The 22,316-nt window shown below is 34.7% G+C and overlaps 1 protein-coding gene and 1 pseudogene across 2 annotated transcripts in view; both read left to right on the top strand.

Annotated features, from left to right (window-relative positions):
* The window catches only part of TENM4 (teneurin transmembrane protein 4), a 2,793,707-nt gene that overhangs the window by 890,113 nt on the left and 1,881,278 nt on the right, over nt 1-22,316 (top strand). The window lies entirely within an intron of this gene.
* Nucleotides 15,033-19,099, top strand: LOC112928718 (large ribosomal subunit protein eL42-like; annotated as a pseudogene).

The raw sequence follows: 22,316 nt of genomic DNA, 5'->3' as shown, positions 1-22,316 counted from the left end.
TAAGAGGTACAAACTTCAAGTAATAAAATATATAAGCCACAGAGAAGAAAAGTACAACATAGGGAATATAGTTAATAATAGTTAATGTTGTAATAACATTGTATGGTGACAGATGTGACTATATTTATCAAGATACGTACTGAGTAATGTATAGAATTGTTGAATTAATATATTTTACACAGAAATTAATGTAATATTGCATGTGAATTATGCTTAAATAGTAATAACAACAATAACGATAATAGGAATACCATCAAATTGGAGAGTTAAAGCTGAAATTCTAGGTCTCTCTCAAAAAAAAGCAGTAGCCTTCAAACTATCAGAGGGACTCCAGTGGTGTTTTGAGGTTTTGTTGTTGTCTCTTTAGCTGTGATTGTTGTCTATCTGGTTTTTATTATTCAGTGTGTTGTATAGGGGTGTTGTGGGGAGGAGGATAGTCAGAAGCTGCAGCAATTTTTGGTAAGTATTAGATAAGAAAATGACTGAAAAACCAGTTTTGCAAAATGTTTGCACCCAAATAATTATATAATAAAGACAAAAAAAAGGGTTATTCTGCTACTTCCTATATCTAAGATTTTAGCTCTGTGTTAATCACATGTATTATCTCATTTTATGATCAAATGAACTATATGCAGTAGTATAGTGGTCATTACTACTTTTATATTACCAAAGAGGTTAACTTTCTCTTCTTATAAATTGTGACAGAGTTAGAATGGGAAGTCAATTCTATATGATTCAAAGACAAGTGTTCTGCGCTACTTGGGCTGCCATTTTAAAAAAGCCTTCATTACTAAGTAACTGACCACTGATGTAAAATTTTCATTAGTTATTCTAAATCGTGGAGGATCACCTCTCTTAGGTTGAAATGTACTTTTAGTTGTGATTGGTTACCTGGTTAATAGGTCTGAAGTTGTATACAGCTTCAAATTATTGGAAAAATTCCAACATGACCCTCACATGCCGCTGTGTAGAAATGAATTATGAATAATTTTGTATAAATCTCCATAGAAAGCTAGCGTAAATTAAATCATTTCAGTGTATGGAGTGTACTTAGGACCTTAAAATTTTCTCTTTAATATGTGTTATAACAAATTATCCAAGATCTCAGGATTAAAAAATATATACATATATATTAGATTCTCCATTAGACCTAATTGATGAAGCTAATTAAAAGGTACCTTTACCTTCAAATATATTATGTATTACTGTGGTAAATGGATGATATATGTAATTTTATAAATCCTTGTGCTCACTATTCAAGGTAGTGTATAATCATTCCCATTTTATAGTTGAGAACCTGATATTGAAAAAAGTTATGTACTTTCTCTAAGGGAACATACTAATAAATGGCAGAGACTGTATTGGAATTAAGGTTTTTCAGTTGTAGTTTTTTTTGAAACTACAGCAAGTTTTGCAATACCTTCCTTTACAAACCAAAATTTGAACTTGGGAAAGATAATCTAAAATGACCAATTGAAGACATTTCTCCTACATATGTGTGCATGTTGAGGGGGAGAAGGGATGGATTAGATTTCACCTCAGTTACATTAAAGGCCTTTTAAATCTTTCATTTCAAGTTGACCTCACATGGTCAGTCTGCTCATGCTGACTTGTACAATGTGCCTGAAGCCTGATACAAGTCCATAAACAGAAATAAAATGTGCTTCTTAGTTGGATGATCCATTGCCTGGTGTATCTTTCACTAAGACACAAACTCATGTAGAGGGATATAATGGAGTTCTTGGTTTCCTTAAACCAATAATTTTGATAAAGAGCTTTGTAACAGTGCATTGTAAATTTGGTTAATCATGGTTGACAGAGGATGGGTGAAGTAGTTGATGAGGATTAAAGAGTACACTTATTATGATGAGCACTGAGTAATGTGTAGAATTGTTGAATCACTGTATTGTACACCTGAAACTAATATAACACTGTATGTGACCAATACTGGAATTAAAATTTTAAAAAACGTAATTAATTAATTTGGTTAATCAACCACTTAACTACATATACTTTTCAATATCACTCATTTATCTGATGATTATTGCCGATTAAATAACAGCACTGTTATTTAGTTATCCTGGGAGTGAAAAGCAAAGTTACAACAGCTTTCAAGGACTTAAATATTCCTAGATTCTCAGAACCTCGGAGTTGAAGGCAAGATTATGACTTTGGTCAATTCTACAAATTTTACAGATGAGGAAACTGAAGTACACTGTTTCAGAAAAAAATGTGGACTCACAATTCACCCCTGCCTGCATTTCTAGAGAAATACCAAGCTGTATGAAGTATTTTGTTCTCCAAGGCCCTTACTTACCAGGCTGATCCCTCTCCTCTGCTATAATACTCAGCCCAGTTCTCTCTTTTTTGGGAGCTTTCCTTGTGTGCCCCAGGACCTACCTCTACCCACTTCTCCTTAATGCTACAGGTATTATGGAGGGAAGGCACCATTGTAATGCCTTTCAGACTGTTTTTCAGTTCTAATTCCTGACACATATGTATCTGTGTCTTTTGACTATTGTTATCCTAGCCTAAATATAGTGTAGTTTGTATACTAATATTAGATAAATTTATAGTCCTATATACCAGCATATCACCAATGAGGCAATAAAAATATGGTAAGGTGTATCAGTTTCCTCTAGGGCTTCCATAACAAAATAACAAAAACTTGGTGTCTTAAAACAACAAAAATTTATGGTTTCAGAGTTCAGGAGGCCAGAAACCTGAAATTAATGTGTTGGCAAGATTCATCCCTTCTGGAGGCTCTGAGAGAGAAACGACCATGTGCTTTTCTCTTAAGTGCTGGCAGTTGTCAGCCATCTTTGGTATTTCTTGGCTTTTATGTACATTATCTCAGTATTCGCCATGTATTCCCAAGGCCTTCTCTTTCTCTGTGTCTCTCTGTGTCCTCTCCTCTTCTTATAAGGATGCCAGTCATTGGATTTAGGGCTCATCCAGGATGACATCATCTTAATATCCATAGCTAATTGCATTAGCAAAGACCCTATTTTCAAATAAGGTCAAATTCTGTTGTCCTGGGTAGACACAAATTTGGGGGGAATACTATTCAACCCACTATGGAGGGTTAAGTAGTTTTAATAATCCCTTTTATTTTGTTTTGTTTTGCTTTGTTTTTGCTTTGTTTTTTTAATGGAAGAGCTGAGACTGAAAATCTCTAATTCCATAGAGACTGCTTTCTCTTAAATAATTTATGAATTTGATTTAGCAACTGAAAATCACCAACCTGTTCACTTTGCTTTAGGGATTGAAAGACAGAGACCCTCTTCCACAAATATTCTACTTTTCTGAAAGGACATAATGGAATTAATTTCTCATGCCTCCACCTGAGTTGATCATGGTTTTCCTTAGATAAAAAAGTTTATAGTTAACCAGGCAGACTAGGAGAAAGACAGGTCTGACTAAAGATGAATCATTTTCTGGAGGTTGTGTATGGCTGTAGGTACCTCTAATGCTTCTAATTCTCTGAAGTTGTAATTATCTCAAGATAGGTACAAGTATTTTTGGAGAATATCATTTTTTCCCCTTTCCTTCAAAGAGAAGCTCTTCGTTTTCCACACATTTTGCTCAGTCATGAAACTTGGTAACAGCCTATAATCTCTCAATAGAGATTATAGAGGAAAGGATTATAGAGGAAAGGTTTATAGAGGAAAGGATTCCTCTATTGTCTTTTTCTCTCTTATAAACAGAAGTATAGGAATTTGATTCAATCTTAACATTCTTTCTATCCTGAAGAAAAAATTCTCAAAATGAAATAAACCAACATATTAAATGCTTTCAAATGTTCATTCTTGACCCATTTGTTTTCTGTGATGAGATTTCGCCCACCTTTCAGATTACTTTGAATGTTCACTTACATTAGCTTTATCCCTTACCAGCAATGTATTATCATGTCCATTTTACACATGAGGAAAGTGAGACTCAGAAAGTTGTACCATCTGGTCAGAACTGCATAGCTAGTAAGTCGCAGTGCTGGGTTTCCAACAAATTTCTCCGATTCCAGGTCCTAAGCTCCCTCCTGATACCCTGTGTCTGTGTTGAAGTCATCTAATTTAGAAGTTTCATTTAGAAGCCTTGATCCTTCTAAATTTTTATAGTAATACAAAGTTAGGTACAGTAGCAAAGGGATCAGAATTGGTCTTGGGATGTTGTTGCTGCTCTAGTCATGGATTTTAGACTTTTCCTCAACCTTATATAAGGATTGTCGATAACTGATTAAATTACCACCTGCCAAAAATGTTTTGAATGGAGTATTGTGTCCTCAGTGAGAGGCAAGAGGAAGATTTCATGATTTCCTGGGATAAATTGGTTATTGAGAGATTTATATCAGTCCCTTGCACTTGATTAAAAATTTAAGCAAAACATATTCCTTGCATTTTTATAGAGATTTTAATTAAAACAAAACAAACAAAAGCCTCATTTTACTGGCACAACAATCCTGTGAAGTAGATATAATTAAGTACAATTTTCAAAAGAGCAAACTGAGTGCTTCCTTTCCTAGAGATATTTTAATTTGAATTTTTTTAATATTCAGATAAAAATTTCTATGTTCTGTGAATTCCATTTATTATTGAGTACCTGTGGGAAGGATTTTATTAAGGGTAGAAGCCCCTAAAATGATAAGAAATTGTGGCTGTTTGCACAACTTCTATCTTTTTGTGGCTTCTGGTTATATCGGTAGTAGTAAAAAAAAAGGGGGGGGAAGGAAGAAAAGAGACAGGAGAAAGGATAAGAGAAAAATGAACCAACATATTTGAATAATTTTTAATATATAGATTTTCAATAATAATTTATAGTAATAATAATAATAAACAATTATAATATTGTATGTTAAAGGATGACAATAAAGGGAATATATGGACTAGTGCAAATCCTTAGCTGGGTACTCTACCAAACCTTGGGAGGTGAGGAATCACCTTTCATTTTGCAGATGAGGAAACTGAATCATTGAGAAGAATGTAGAGTTAGTGAGCTTGCCAGCAGCATACAGTATGTAGTATTTGTGTCACTCAACTATGAGTTATATAGCTTTTAGAACTGGGAAGTAGGATTTTTACTTATTCTATGTTACTTTTATCTAATACTTAAAATAAATCCTGCTTAGTGTAATAGCTAAAATTTCTAAGAAACCCCACTAGAATGGCCTTATTACTATATGCTTTGTTTTCTAAATTCTACATTGGTTAAATAAATGCAGAAATAGTCATTGGCAAAGCCAGATTTCAATCTTAGGTCTCTTTTCTCTCATAAGTCTCTTATTCTAGCAGTGATTCTCAACTGGGGATGATCTTTGTCCTGTAGGAAATTTTGGTCATGACTGATGACATGTTTTTAAGATTTTTATCTATTTATTTTAGAGAGAGAATCTTAAGCAGGCTCCATGCCCAGCACAGATCCTGAAGTAGGGCTTGATCTCACAACCCTGAGATCATAACTTGAGATCATGACTTGAGCTGAAATCAAGAATCAATTGCTTAACGGACTGAGCCACCCAAGCACCCCTGGTGACACTTTTTTTTTAAAAGATTTTATTTATTTATTCATGAGAGACACACAGAGAGAGAGAGGCAGAGACACAAGCAGAGGGAGAAGCAGGCTTTATGCAGGGAGCCTGATGTGGGACTTGATCTTGAGTCTCCAGGGTCAAGCCCTGGGCTGAAAGTGGTGCTAAACTGCTGAGCTACTGAGGCTGCCCCCTGGTGACACTTTTTATTGTCTCAACACTGGGTGGTAAGGAAGGAAGGGTGCCACTGATATGTAGTGGACAGAAGCTGAGAATGCCACTAAACAATTGCAATGCAGAAGACAGCCCCCATAACAAGGATTTACCCACCTAAAATATAGTTAATGAAAAGAAAGTAAAAAAGTAAAATGAAAAGAAACTAAAAAACAAAAACATTTGTTATAGTGTGTTTTATGATAACTAGACTATTCTACCAATATTCAAATCAGCTTTTCTGTTGAAAGGTTTAAGAGAAAGCTAGTAATTTTAATAGTAGCACAAAGGGCTTCTGTTTCATTATGTGGATTTATTTTAGTTTATTTCCTCCTATAATACATATATTCCAGTTCCTAGCACAGTGCCAGCATGTTAGGTTTTCAATCAATACTTGTAGAATTTTTTAAAAATTGTTGGATAGATAATTACTAATTATTGTTGAGTCTTCTATCTTTCAACCAGTTTATACACATACTCTCTAATCCTAGAAATGTTACTTTAAGGAAGATGTTATCATTTCTACTTTTTAGATTTAGTTCCAGATTCCTAAAAATGGCTGCGTTGCATTTGGAATCCCTCCAAAACTTTGGGAACTGCTAAGAGTCCCTGCTGATTGCCTGGAAGCTCATTTTGTATATATTAACTATTATAAAAAGAGGTTGCTATACTCACAGAATCTAGAAAGTTGTACAGCATTGGTAATTTTTTTGCTAAAACATATGAGTTTATCATAATATACATATTTCTAACTTTTGAAATTTACATTACATTGGATTTTTATCACATGTACTCTCATTTACAGTGTCTACATTGTGACTTGGGACTACAGTGTACCCAAATGAGGATTGCTAAAAAAACAGACAAAGACTGCTACAGTATCTGACACTTCTTTTTGGCATACCTTTCTCATGTGCCAGATTTTTATTTATTTAATCTTTTATGTTTTCTTTGTTTATTTGGAATGCAAAACATGAATACAATAGGATAGTTTAACTTTAGGTTCTTACAGAAATGCCTCTGGTAATTGGGTAAAAATGTTTGTTTGTGTGCACACATGCACATGCACACATGCCCAAGAAGCATTTATCTGAGCAAATTTTGGTATGTTTTAAATACATTAGAGGAAGGGGCACCTGGCTGGATCAATCAGAGGAGTGTGTGACACTGGATCTTGGAATAGTGAATTTGAGTCTCACACTGGGTATTGAGATTACTTAAAAATAAAATATTTTTTTAAAAATTAGGGGAAGATTTTATTCCTCATTTTATGATGTAGTTCTTATTTATGAGAAGGGTGAGAGCTAAGTATGGCTATTGACCTGTATGAAATGCCAGCTCTGTACCAAGATTTGTGCTGGATATTTGGTATGTATCTATTTTCATCAGTTTAACAAACATGTTTGAAATATTTCACTGAGCTTTAAACATGAAGGTAAGAATTGTGACTAGGCAATAAACATATTAAAATATGCTCAACTTCACTAGAAATAAGATGAATCATTATTATGACAATGAGATTACATATCTCACCCACCAGATTTAGAGAAATTAAAATATCTGACGGTTGGCTGGACTGTAGAGCAATTGAATCTGGTGGCAAAATGTAAATAGCATTACCATTTTGGAAAACAACTGACATTAACTGGGGAAGTAAAAAATATGGATGCTTGCATGGACCATTTTTATGGGTGTTTCATTAATCAAGGATTATGATTAATTTAATATGAACACAATGTCCATCTGACTAGACTGAGGGCAGTAGGCTCTATATACTTTTATTTTTGGTTTCCCAGCAATAGCCATCCTAAGAGTTTATCCTAGAGACACTCTCATACATATAGGAGACATAGAAAAAAAATGTTCATAGAAACATTGTTTGTAATAGCAAAACAAAACAAAACTGGGGGAAAAGACCCAAATAGCTATTGTCATAAAAAGTTTAAATTATCTTATTATAATTATATAAGAGAATATTGCACAGTAATGAAAATCACTGAACTATACTTAAATACATTCAGAGGGATGAATCACAAACATAAAGTTGGGTGAAAAAAAAGCAATTTGCAGAAAAAATGCATCCAGTATGATACATGTACATGAATTTCAAAAGCATGAATAATGAAATAATATCTTATTTAGGGATACACATCACATTGTATATAGGAAAACTATAAAATGCAGTAAGGGAATGGCTACTCTAAAAGTTTAGGAGTTTAATTTTTTCTGAGATTGAGTGGAGAGAAGGGAATGGGTCTTAAGAGAGAGACATCCAGGGGTCTCCTGTGGTATTGTGACATTTTGTTTCTGAATATGGGTATACATGGAATTATTTTGTTAGTGTTCTTTCTCTTTTCAAAAGTAGTTTATATATTCTTCTGAATTAATTAAATGATTAAATGTTAAACACAGGGGCGTCTGGGTGGCTCAGTCGGTTATGTGTTTGCCTTCAGCTCAGGTCATGATCCCAGGATCCTACAACCGAGCCCTGTGTTGGGCTCCCTGCTCACTGGAGAGCCTGCTTCCCCCTTTCCCTCTGCCTGCTGCTCCCCTTGCTTGTGCTCTCTCTCTTTCTCTCACTCTCTGCCAAATAAATAAAATATTTAAAAAATAAATAAATGTTAAACACAAATTTCTTTCACTGAGTTAAATCTTAGCAGTGTTAAATAACCTATCTAGGTTTACATAGAGAAGACCCCATTGATGACTGTGATCCATAACCCATGTTCCTCCACTTCATTGTTGACTTTTGCTCAAGGATAAATCCTCCTAGGATAGAGCCCAGAAAGAAATTGCCTCTTCTAATGATCCACTTACTTTCTTTTGCCAGTAAAGGCTGTGAACCCGACAAATGTCTTCCTTTGTTAACTTGGCTGCCAGAAAGTTCATTTTAAATGTAAATATACAACTACAGTAATTAACTGAGTATAAATACTTAGTCTATATATTGTCTTCTTATAATTATTTCTGATTTCTTACCGTTAAAATTGCTTTATTACAACAATCATATTTCATATGTAATCTAATATTATAAATAATCTAATTTTTTTCTTATGAATAGTGAATTAGAATTTTTATGTAAGAAAATAAATAATTTAGGACTATTTCATTCTCTTTAAAGATCTAAATTATTACCTTTAAGTCTGAATCCATAATTCTTTTATTTTTTCCCCCTCAATCTCCCTAGGCCTTTGAGTTTAACATGTTTCTAAAACCAGTAAGTTCTCATAGCAAAGGAAACATCAACTTGTGGAATTGGGAGAGACAACCTATGAATTGGAGAAAATATTTGCAAATCACATATACAATAAGGGATTAATACCCAAAATAGATAAGGAAGTCAAACAACTCAATACCAAAAAAACGAATAATCTGATTAAAAATTGGATAAAGGACCTGATTAGATATTTCTCCAAAGAAAACATACAAATGATCAACAGGTATATGAAATATGCTCAACATAACTAAGCAAGAGAAAAATGCAAATTGAAACTGCAATGGGATATTACTTCATATTTGTTACCATGGCTATTATAAAAAAAGATAACAAGTGTTAGGATGCAGAGAAAAGAGAACGCTTGTATACTGTTGGTGGGAATGTAAATTGATACAACTATTATGGACAACAGTATGAAGATTTCTCAAAAAATTAAAAATAGAGCTACTATTAAAAATAAAATTCCCACTACTAGGAATATATTTAAAGGAAATGAAATCAGTATCTCAAGGAGATATTTGCACCCCCATGTTCATCATACCATTATTCATAGTAGCCAAGATAGGGAAACAACTTAAGTATCTGTTGATAGATGAAGAGATTTCAAAAATGTGGTATATATATATTGTATATTATTCAGCCTTAAAAAGAAGGAGATCCTGATATTCACTATAGTATGGATAAAGGTAAAGGACATTTTGCTAAGTGAAATAAGCCAGAGGCAGAAAGACAAATACCAAATGATCTCACTTACATATGGAACCTAAAACAATCTATTTCATAAAAGCAAAGAACAGAATGAGAGTTGTCAGAGATCAGAGAAAATGGGGAGATGTTAGCCAAAGGGTAAAGTTTTCAGTTACTCAGGATGAATAAGTTCTGGAGATCTCGTTTACAACATGGTGACTGTAGTTACAATACTGTAGTGTATTTGGACATTTATGAAAGGCTAGATTTTAAGTGTTCTCACAACACACAGAAAAAGGTACTATGTGAGGTGATAGATACATTAATTAGGTTAATTGTGTTTATTTTACTATGGATACACATATCAAAATATCATATACCTTAAATTTGTACAATTTTTATTTGTCAACTCTGATTCAATAAAGCTGGGAAAAATAGCTACTAAGAGGAAAAAAAAAAAACTACTGAGTTTTCAGCTTAGGATACAGCAGGTGTATAGAGTTGTCCTGAGGAAATGTACATTCCCCAGGTGCAATTAAAGTTTTGGAGAGTATGCTAAGTTAGTAAACACAAGAAAGCTTCTCCAGAATTAATCACCTTTTGAAAAATATGTTGATTTGTAAAAGGCCCTACATAAATATGTGATTATCATTCTAGGTATGGAAAAGATGGTAAAAGGCCAGGAGTGGAAGATAGTTGGCTCTTAGTTATTTAGGGGAAGCCCTTGGCTCTATTTCACCACAGCTTTTTAGAAGGCAACTGAGGCTAATTTGATGGGGCATGCTCTGTGTAATTGAGTATTCAGTCTTTCCCATAATTTTAATAATTTTTTTTCTAGGATGAGGATTGGTAACTCCAGTAATTTATCTGACCAGTAAAACTCAGTGTCATCAGAAAACTGGGCATTACTAGTTTAAACATTGTAAACCAAATTTATTTAACTTTCAGGGTCATTCTACATTTCTTTTACAAAGAAAAGAGCAGGTAATGAAGAATCAAAATGACATGGTTTGAGTCTGATCTCCGCCACTTCATAGATGCTTGGAATCTTACTTCACCAAACTTAACCCCTCTCAGCCTTTTTTTACAAATGACTGAGACGGGAATGAAAACATAGATTTTGCATGACTATTATGAAGATTATATGGCTCATTGTGTGTAAGAGCACACCACAGTATCTGTCATACAGTTCTGTTTCGGTAAATGTTAGCTCCCTTAGCTACAGTGTGAAATAAACATGAATTAGTAAATTAATGTATAATTTCTACACTCAGACATTGATTAGGTGATTGATTATTAACTGATTTCCTTTATGCATTCATTTTTGATTGATTCATTTAGTCATATAACAACCGTTTGCTGGTCATCTCCTATATGGGTAACAAACCAACTTTTTGGGGAAATACTGTCTCATGAAATGTTATATACATCATCTGGAAGGATGTATGAGAAATTAAATCACTCCTCAGATGACAGCAATGCTTTCTATAAGCACTCCCAGAGGTGAAAATTTGTATATATTAACAACAGTAGGGGAAAAATAAGATACATTAGCATTTATACATAGTTCTACAGGCAGAACAAGTTAGGGCAAAGAATGGGGAAGCAGACTCAAGAATTCTGTATTCTCTCCATGTTAGACCACAAATCAGTCCCTAGGATTATAACTTTTCACTTATTCTGGTCATTCAATCATTTGTCCATTTTTTAATCTTCCTGTTCTTACTTTCATCTATCTCTCCTCTACCAACTCATCAATTCATCCATCAAATACTTATTAAACCCCTCTTAAGTTTGAAGCACTAAGAATCTAATAATATCCTATATATTCCATTTATGATAATAGGTCCATTTCCTCAAGGACTTCACTACCTACTTGGAGAATGAGCATGACATAGATAATTAACGAACGTTGGGTTAGTTTGCTTTAGTAACATTTCATATAGGTTGGTGGCTATGAACTCAGGGCTGAAGACCTAGACTAAATTCTAGTTTCTCTACATAGTGAACTTAAGCACGTTAACTAACATTTCTTAGCCACTGTTTATTTAGTCATAAACTTGTGATTGTAATAGTGCATATTTTGTTTCTTATTTATACAGATGAAATGAGATAATATCTGAGAAGCTTTATTCAGTATTGGAAATGTCATCATGTCATCATGATGTTAGATGATGTAAGGAACTAACTTGATTTTGGTGTGGAGATGTTCAGAGACATTTTCCAGAATGGGCCTATAGGACATTGCCTTAGGTAGTCAAGATTTTCCAAGCAGCAAACAAGGAACAGGAGGAAATGGTTTGCAGGCAAGTAGACTAGGATTGGCAAAGGTATTATGGGGATTAGAGGCTTGGGTGTGAGAATCTGTTACCAATTTGTCCCTTCATTTTTCAAAACCATTTATGGAGCAGTTAGTGAAGAAAGCAATGATCTGAAATAAAAGAAAGCACAGTTCAAGGAGCAAGAGCTTAGAAATAGTTACTTAGAATTCTCTGGCTGAGTCCAGGGTGTCTTTCGGAGCTTCACAGGTTTAAGAGCTAACTTACATAAATAAATGGCTATAATTATTAAAAGGGGAATTAGCTTTGTTTCAAGCAATGAGTTCTCTGATTTGCTAAATGGAAAAAGAAAATATTAGATCTCATTAGAAGTTTTAGTAGGTTTAAATTCTTTTAATTTTATACCCAAGCATGTCTGTACATTTTTTCCCCAAATATCTGATTAAACATTAGGTTTCTGATATTTAGGGCACTGGGGGAAAAAAGGAAAAAAAAAAAAAAAAAAAAAGTAAGCTCTTCTCTGTGGGATATAGTTGATGAAATATATTGTATACAGGCAAGCAGAATATATCATTTGCTATTAGAATAAGCTCATTTGATGGATCATAAAATATATTTAAAATGTGCTTAAGAAAGAAGAATGACATCAAACACTTGTAAGTTCCTTGAGAGCAAATGTCTAATCCTGAATATTTACCACCAAATCTCTACCATAAGGCAATGAAGTCTATAAATACTCACTGAGTGCTTAACCGTTCTGTTAAATTAAGATTTTAGAGCGTGGAAATATATTTTGATTTTTATAGTGCCTGTAGTTGTAATAGAAATTTATGAAGTTATATTTTATAATTATAAAGTTCCTTACTTTCAAGGATATTAACAATGGTTCATGGTCACAGAACCCAATATGAAGAATTCAAGTTAACCCTATATGATATCAAACTTACTAGTTTTTTTTTTATTCCTTGCAGATTTACTTATATATTTTCATTTAGCAAATACTTGCATTACTACTATGCATTAGGCAACACATGAGGCACAAATACAAAAAATGTACAAATGAAGGTTTGGGGCCAAATTACTCAACAAAGATAAAACAGGAATAGCAGAAAACTGTATTACCAAGTGTAAAGTGGTAAGTGCTATAAGGAGTTCAGATAAAATACTAAAAATTATAAAATTCATTTTATCATGATAAAAAAATGCAGTTCATTTATTTCTTGAACAGAGGTATTCACTTTTTCAGAACTCATAGGCCCTCAACTTTAAGATGAAAATAAGATCTAAAGGAATGAAGTCATGCAAGCTAATTAGTTTCCTGTCATCAGGAGTCAAATTGGTTAGCTCATTTAACCCTGAGAACCTTCCATGTGCTGTCTTTCAAATCACTTTACATAAATGGACACAACCGATTGATGAAGCAGATATCTGATGATTCCCATTTATAGATCAAGACACTGAGGCATAGGGAAGTTCACAATCTGTTGATAATCTCTCTCTCAGAGAGTAAAAGGTAAAGCCAGGATTTGAACCTAGCTAGCTAGACAGGTTCCAGACCAACATTCTTACTTGTTATGACACATGGACTATCACTGAAAAAGCTACATTTCTCATCCTGACAATGTCAATTCAATGTGGAAATGCCAGCCTAGGTACAAGTACAGGTTCCATAAAAACTCAAAGAAGGAAAACCTGATCTAGAATGTATGAGGTCACAGGAGAGAAGGTAAAATCACACCTAAGTTAGCCTCCATGGATAAGTAGGAGTTAAAGAAGAGAAGAAAGAAAAATGCATGCCTAAAGTGAGGCAGTTGCATAAATAGCTAGTACTATCAAAGAAATCTTTAGGAAGCAACAAATATAGCACATGCACCCACTCAAATCTTAAAAGTTGTATTCTTTAAAACCTCCACAGTTGGAGGATTTGAAGCTGGGCAAAACTAGAATGAAGAGAGACTATTGTGATACGTGAATATGCAGAGGTCCTTGTGGATAATTTTTCTGTGTCTGTCAAAGTAAATGAATAACAACAGCATACCAAACAAAGACTGTAGTAATAATGTGTTTAAGTAATAATAATAAATGAATAATTGACACTCATTTACTTGTTACTTGCTAGAAAAAAATTCAGGATTTCTCTTGTTCACTCTTTCTCCCAACTCAGTTCTCTCCAGCCTAGGGAATTCAGGAATGTTGTTCAAAACTCTAGGTTTAATTTTCCTTTGCTTTCTTTAAGACTTCATTGAAAAACTCTCCTCATACTCTGTCTAAATTTTGCCTCATATCCCTATTTCCAATCTTTTATTTTAATTCTCTCTTCAAATTATCTACCAAAATAAGAATGATTTAGTTGCCTTATCCTGGAATAAAAATACTTGGTTACTAAATACTGCTGTTTAGAAGACAATGCACCAGAATGCCTGGGAAGCGTGGTAGGTTGAGTGCCTGAATCTTGGTTTTGGCTCAGATCTTAATCTCACAGTTGTGGGATGGAGACCCTGTCAGTTTCCCTGTTCAATGTGGAGTCTGCCTTAGATTCTTTCTCCTTCTCATGCTCTCACTCTCAAATAAATAAATAAATAAATAAATAAATAAATAAATAAATAAAATATTTTTTAAAAAGAAGACAATGCTTATGTTCCCAGTACAAATAAGGAAACTATTAAATGGAGAGAAAATAATAATGCAGATTGGAGTTGCAAAATCATGCTAAGTGAAGGTTTAGAAAACCATGCTAGAAAAAAGATATAGATCGTAAACTTCTAGCTTTACTACTTACCAGTTACAATTTTGGTAAAACCATCCTCTCTGAACTTCAGTTCTCATCCATAAAATGTAGATAATAATAGTACTTCTCACACAAGATTGTGTTAAGTTTTAAAGTTATAAGTCACATAAAGGACTTAGTCCAGTGCCCGGCACATTAAAAGTGGTTGCAAAACGTTAGTCTGGATAGTGGGAGAAGAGCCAAGAAGATGATGACAGATCTTATATAACTTGCTAAGAATTTTTAATTTATCCTGTGAGCTGTGTGACTCCAGCTACAGTATTGAAGAAGTTGAGTGATAGGGTCAGATATTTATTTAAAATGGTTGGGTCTTCCATTGAGTCGAAGATGGGTTGGAAAGCAAAAGTAGAAGGAAAAATTTGGGCCCAGCAGTATATTTAGTGAGTTTGTTCAGGTTGATTATACAATTCATCACATATTGCAAAGACAATATTGGACGTTCAAAAATGTCAGGTGCCTATCTTAAAGGATCTCTTTTAGCAGTTACTCTAGGGGAGAAAAGAAGGCTTTAGTAATTCCATGGTTTCCCTCAGGACCATTAGTATGATAAAGTCTTTTACTTATAAATGTACCAGGTGTCGTTTTTAACTGAAGTGAATATAAAACTCAGCCTGTCACTGAAGGTCAAGCTATTACTCCTTTAGGCCTCTTAGACATTCTGCCCGGAATTTATATCCTTTCCCCATCCATGCTTTCCAATCTAGGTTTGCCACCAATATTTTAATATTGAGATATGAATCCAAAAGAGTTATATATTGATGCCATTTTCTCCATATTAACCAATATGCTGAGGGCACAGCCTTCATCACAAATCCTTAAGGTAAAAATTCAATGAAATGCATGTCTGTTTTGCTCTTCAGAGGACATAGAACTGTAGGTCACCATCCCCATGGATAGCTGAAAGACGATAAGGGATTGTCCTTCCATTGCAGTGCCTTTTGAAGTTAATAGACAAGTTGCCTTTTAATTCTGCCTTTTACAGTGGATGTGGGTCTTTATCTTGATTATTAACCATCTTCCACTTTGTAGTACCTATCTAAGAATTTTAAATACATTAGTCAGGCTTTGATTATATCTCACGGGCTTTATAATGCCAACAGAAGGCATTTATGTCCTGCGTATAATTTTTTTCAATAAGACTATTTGATAGAGTAAAAAGAAAATAGAAATAGAAATACAATATTCAACCCGTTATACAGGTTGAACTCCTCTTAATGGGAGTTTTGTCAAGCTTAAGGAATGTTTCTAAAGTTATCTTGGTAAGTGTTGGAGCTAATAAAGGAACTATTGTATTGCAATTTAAGTTTTATCTTTTTATTCATTTTTTAGGTCTAAATAATCTAAAAACAAAAAACAACAAAACAAAACAAAACAAAACAAAACAAAACAAAACAAAAAAACAACTAATATCCCCATACTCAGTCGTAACTGTTTAGAAGAGACCATTTTAACTCTATTAATTTCTCTGGTTATTTCTTGTGGCCATTAATTCCATATGACTAAATAAAATAATTATACTGCTAAGTCAAGTTATATATTTTAGAGATTATTTAGTGACCTGTGCTGTGAGAGACGAGGACTTACTACACTTATACTTCCCCCCCACCTCTCCAAATTAAGGAAGTTCCCTTGTGGAACAAGATGGCACAGGTCTTTTTACTGGATCTCTTATCCCTACTTTGCCACTTTCCCTTTTTTATTCTTAATCAAGTCATTAATTTCTCTGATCTTCACTTTTCTCTCAATAAAATGAGATAACACTACATTAAGTTATATTTTCCAGTCTTCTAGCTCTCTGAAACCAAAGGTTTTTTACGAAGCACTGTATCATGTATAATCTTCCCAAACTGAACTCCTCATTTCTAGCCTGATCCACAAAAGATTAGCCATTGTCTGGTATTCCAAAATACCTTTATCTTCTTTTACTCCACCTGGATTCACCTCTAGCAATGTTTGCTTCTGCTACATAGAAAACAAACCAGAGAGACTGTTTAGTACCCTCCCTCAATACTTTGGATTCCACACCCTCATTCTTGATGGGCATGACATTGATTCTATGGAATGCTCATAATGTCTGATAGTGTTTCTTTTGTGGGATTAAACTAAATAATGCCAGTGAAAGTGCTTTTTAAACTGAGAAGTTCTCCACCATAGGCAGGCAATGATGGAGCCATTCATCGTTATCATTATTATTTGTCCTGGATTTCTCCAGATCTGTCTTAAAATTACAAGCTTACACTCCAGCATAGGAACCAATCTTAATACTTTCCTGTGGACCAGGACATGGATTCTAAATAGTACATCGAATGCCAATTTCATGTCAACTTCAAATTTTCTACCCCCTGTTAAAATTCTGTTTTATATTTTTTTCTGCCTCCTTTGAAGACTCAGTAGCATAATGTGACTCTAACTCCTTCTATCATTATGAGAAAAGACAGATGATTTGATAACATCTTCAATAAGTCAATATTGGCTGTAGTATATCATCCAATCTTACCCTTGGAAATGGGGTGATTTCCTGGGGGAAGAATACATGAGGATTTGTCCGGTTTGCTTTTAAATGATTCAAAGGCTTATTCTGAATAAATCTCTCTGGAGAAAATTCCAGTTTGAAATCCCACTACCAATGGCTGGATTTGCTGTTATTTTTCTAAGAAATATCCACTTACAAATAATAGATGCAATACCACAGAATTTTGAAGAATGACTAGGGAATTCCTGTTGTTATCGCTCAGTTTTTATAATCCTCCAATCTCTGGTTTTCTGTCTGTCATATTCTCAGTGGCTGGGTCAGTCACTGCTACTTACAAATGGCCTAAGCTCTTGGTAAAGCCCTGGGGTGCCTGCACTACTTTTGAGCTACCATTAGCTTTCTTCTACAAAAGCATATGCTGCTTAAGTCCCCACAAACATTCGACCATGACCAAAACCTCAGAGAGATGGTACAACTTTCCTTCCATGAAATACATTTTATGAGTGCTATCTTCCCAAATATTCTACTAAAGAATACTACTCTGCTCTCTTCCACAGTTTCCATGTAGAAGTATACATTTTTGCCTTGTAACTATGAAAATAATTATTACCAGTATCATTTTTGTGAATAGCATATTTGCCATGCACTGTTACATGATTTATGCACATTATCTCTATTTTCATAGTAATTATTATCTGCATCTACAGATGAAGAAAACGAGACTTACAGAGGTAAAATAACTCACCCTAGGTCTCAAAGTTAGTAAGTGGGAAACGGGTCTTTGAAAGTGGGTCTCTCTGGCCTTTTCTTCATTATATCACACAGATACTAGAAATCTCATTTTTATTTCACTATGCTTAAGGAAGAACTGTCACAAGATAGGGGACTTTTGGTGCCATTTGAGAGGAAGTATGTTTTACAAAGAATTTGAAAAAAAAGATAAATATTGCAATTATCCATCCATTGTCAGCATATGTGATTGTCTTTGGAGTTGACATGTAAAATTGAATTAGTCATGACTTTTCCCCTTAAGAAGTTCATAGTCTAGTTGAGGACGGCAGGATCACATATTCTCACTAAACTATTTGTGTTAGTCAACAGAAACTAACTGCTATTACAAATTACTCTTCCAACCCCAAGACCGAATGAAATAAAAATTTATGCGTCAAATCAATGTAGTTGTGGGATGGGGTAAAAGGCTCTAATCAGGCCTTTAAGTGCCCAGCCCTCTTCCATCTTGTGACTTCACTCTTATGTAGATCCCTAGACTCATCTCCATTCACCCACTGACTGAAGAGTAAGACCTGAAGAATAAGATTTTGTTTAAGGAGTTTATCTATGTTAAGACAGGACTAGAAGTGGTCAATATCACTTCTGTTCATATTACATTGGCCAGAATGTCCTCACATTATTATATCTAGATGCAAGGGTAGCCGAGAAATACAATCTAGCTATGTGGACAGGAAGAAGAGGATATGAATATTGGTGAGCATCAGTAATCTCTATCGCATCCTTCAATAGTCTATAAGAATAGTCTGTAATAAGGGCAATTAAAAATGAGTGTTAGGCTTTCTGTGCTGATGGTGCTCTCACAAACATAGTGAACATTCATAAAACCTGCCAGACTTTCTGTAGGAAGTGTGGTAAGCCCTAACCCCACGAAGTGATGCAGTACAAGAAAGGCAAAGATTCTCTTTTTTCCCAGGGAAGTGGCATTATGACAGGAAGCAGACTGGCTGTGGTGGGCTGACTAAGCCAATTTTCCTGAAAAAGACTAAAACTATAAGGAAGATTGTGAGGAGGCTTGAATGTGTTGAGAACAACTACAGATCTGAGAGAAAATGGCTTGGCTATTAAGAGATGCTAGCATTGTGAACTGGGAGGGGATAAGAAGAGAAAGGGCCAAGGTATCCAGTTCTAAGGTTCATATTTCGTTATAAGATGAAGACAACAAAATCTTGAGGTTATGTTCAGTTCATTTGGCTTCACTTGTTCTTTTAAGAGCGAAATAAACTAGTACCATCAATAAAATTCCCCTTGTGGGGCAATTTTTGCTTAAAAAAATAAAAATGAATATTAGTTGACTAACAGTAGAGGACATAAAGGTAACTTGCCAGGGGGAGGGGGAGCATTCACTCATTTATTGAATGGGTAATTTTGTAGGTACCAGGATTGTATGACTGAAAAAGATAGGGTCCACTGTTCTGGGATTGGCATTCTGGCAAAAGGGGATACTACATAAACAAATAAGCAAGAAAATAGGAGTTGGAGATGAAGGAAGTAAAACAGAGTAATGTGATAGAATGTCTGAAGGGCTACTTTTGCCTGGATGGTTTGGGAGAAATACATGCAAGATGGAGGTGAAGAGTAGATAAGGGCAGATTCAGAGCAATCAGTTGTGACAGTAATATAGTATATGGGACTTAGAGAGGGATGAGAGGACATGTGACTACATAGGTAGGTTAGGACTAGATCTTAAAGATGTGGTTAAAGTTTACTTTTTATGTTTTTGTTTTAATTTATCCTCTAGTCAACAGGAATCCATTACTCTAGGGAGAAACATAAGCAGAGTTTCAACAACATTGATAGTTTTAAAGCAGTTGGATTGGAGGAGTTAAGATTAGGAGGAAGGCCAAGCTAATAAATAAGAAGTGCTGAAATGCTGAGCTGAGGACGAAGCAATGTGGGTTCTGAAAGAGGGGGTGATTACAGAGATATTTCTGGGATAAAATAGGCAAGACTTATTGACCAACAATCTGAGTGATAAAGAAGACTGAGAAATCAATACCTTTTAGATTTCTAGTTTGAGCAATACTTCTCTTATTAACTAGATAAGCAAAAGGTTGGAGGGAACTGGTGGGGATGCAGTAGAGGAAATGTGTTTACCTTTTACTCTTATCATGTCCTTATCTATTTTACATAGGGGTTAAAAATTCTTGAGAGCATTGCAGCTAAAAATCCATGTCCAATTTTTATTTAGGTTTTCTGTCTAGTAACTTCTAGTACTTTTGTCATTCTATTGTGTCCTGGAGGAAAAGATGGGACAAAAGTAATTGTACAGTATTTACTGTGTGTTTTGTATACTTTGCATACAATCTCTCATTTTATTGTCATAATAAACCTGTTAAGTTGGTGATAGGTCCTTTTTTTTTAAGAAATGGGGAAACTGGGATCCCTGGGTGGCTCAGCGGTTTAGCGCCTGCCTTTGGCCCAGGGCATGATCCTGGAGTCCCGGGATCGAGTCCCACATCGGGCTCCCGGCATGGAGCCTGCTTCTCCCTCCTCCTGTGTCTCTGCCTCTCTCTCTCTCTCTCTCTCTCTCTCTCTCTCTCTCTGTCTATCATGAATAAATAAATAAATAAACCTTAAAAAAAAAAGAAATTGGGAAACTGAGGGGTGCCTGGTGGCTCAGTCAGTTAAATGTTCAACTCTTGGTTTTGGCTAAGGTCATGATCTCAGAGTTGTGAGAAAGAGCCTGGTGTTGGACTCTGGAACCCTGCTTAAAATTCTCTCTCCCTCTACTTCTGCCTCTCTCCTCTTAAAAAAAAAAAAAAAAAAAAAAAAATATATATATATATATATATATATATATATACACATATAAAACAGTGGGCTGCTATTTTAGATAAAGTTCTGTGATGTTAGTTTTATGTACCAACTCAAGTTGGTCATGGGATGCCCAGATATTGAGTTAAACAAATCTGGATGTGTCTATGAGTGTATTTTTGAGTGAGAATTTGAATTGTTAGGCTGAATAAAGGAGAGTGCCTTCCACCATGTGGGTAGGCCTCATCCAATCCATTGGAGGCTTCAATAAAACAAAAATGGTGGAGTAAAGGAGAATCCACTCTTTCTGCTGGCCTTCAAGCTGAAAGATCAGTTTTCTCTTGCTTCTAGTATCAGATTTAAGCTGGAATTTACATCATCAGCTCTTCTGCTTCTCAGACCTTCAGACTCCGTCTGGAACTATATTTAGCTCTCCTGGGTCTTCAGCTTTCTCACTGAAGACCTTGGAACTTTGCAGTCTCTACAAGTGCATGAATCAATTCTTATAATAAATCAGATCCTCTCTCCATATATGTATATAAATATATATATGGATGTATGTCTTCATATATATAATATACACATTGTCACACACATATGTGCATATATACATATGTATATATATCCATTATACACACACATATAAATAGACACTAACAGACAGGGAGAGAGAGATTGGTTTTGTTTCTTTGGAGAACTCTAATATAGGTGGTGAAGGAAGAAACTAGAATGAAATGCAAGAGTAAGCCCCATGAAAATTAAGGGAGAAATATTCCAAGCAGGCAGAACAGCAATTATGATGGCCCTGAGGTGGGAAGAACAGCAGGGATGCCACTGTAGCTGGAGTGGATTTAACAACGGGAAGAACTATTAGAGTAGCACTTTGTGGCCATTCTTGTAGAATGTTATTGCCATAATAAGGATAATAATTTTATTTTATTCTAGGTGGAATTGGCAGCCACTAGAAAGTCTTTGGTAGCTTATTCTCAAGTCGTTGAGGAAAAGACTCATAATAATGGGTATATAACACACACACACACCACATACATACACACACACCACATACATACACACACACACATGCACACACAGAGGGAGAGAGAATAAAAAGGAAGAGAAGGGAAGGAAAGAGAAGAGAAAACAGGATAAAGTCAATAAAATGTTAACAGTTGAAACTGGTTTTACGTTAGGGGACTGCGTATTGTACCTACAACTTTTCCGTGTCCTGTACTTACAACTTTTTTGTATTTTTGCATTATTTTGAAACAAAATATCAAAAGATTTTTTTAAATTGTGGCTCATTTGGACACTCCTATCTTTAAAGTCAGAAAGAATTGACTTCAATTCCCACTTACAGATGGGTAACTACACAAGTTACTTAATTTCTTAGCATCTCCATTTTTTCTTAATCTTCTAATAGCCACATACTTCGATCATTTTTTGTGAGAATTCAATGTAATATATAGAGAGACTACCTGGGCCCATAGTAGACATTCAGTGAACAATGGCTATTATTACAATGGAAAATAGTGTGTGCATATTACCAGAGGAATTTGCATTTTTTCCCCAGATAATGATATCCATGGATAGCA

Source organism: Vulpes vulpes, chromosome 11, assembly GCF_048418805.1.
Source record: "Vulpes vulpes isolate BD-2025 chromosome 11, VulVul3, whole genome shotgun sequence".
In the NCBI taxonomy this organism is placed as follows: Eukaryota; Metazoa; Chordata; class Mammalia; order Carnivora; family Canidae; genus Vulpes; species Vulpes vulpes.
This window is presented reverse-complemented; position numbering and strand designations above follow the sequence as displayed.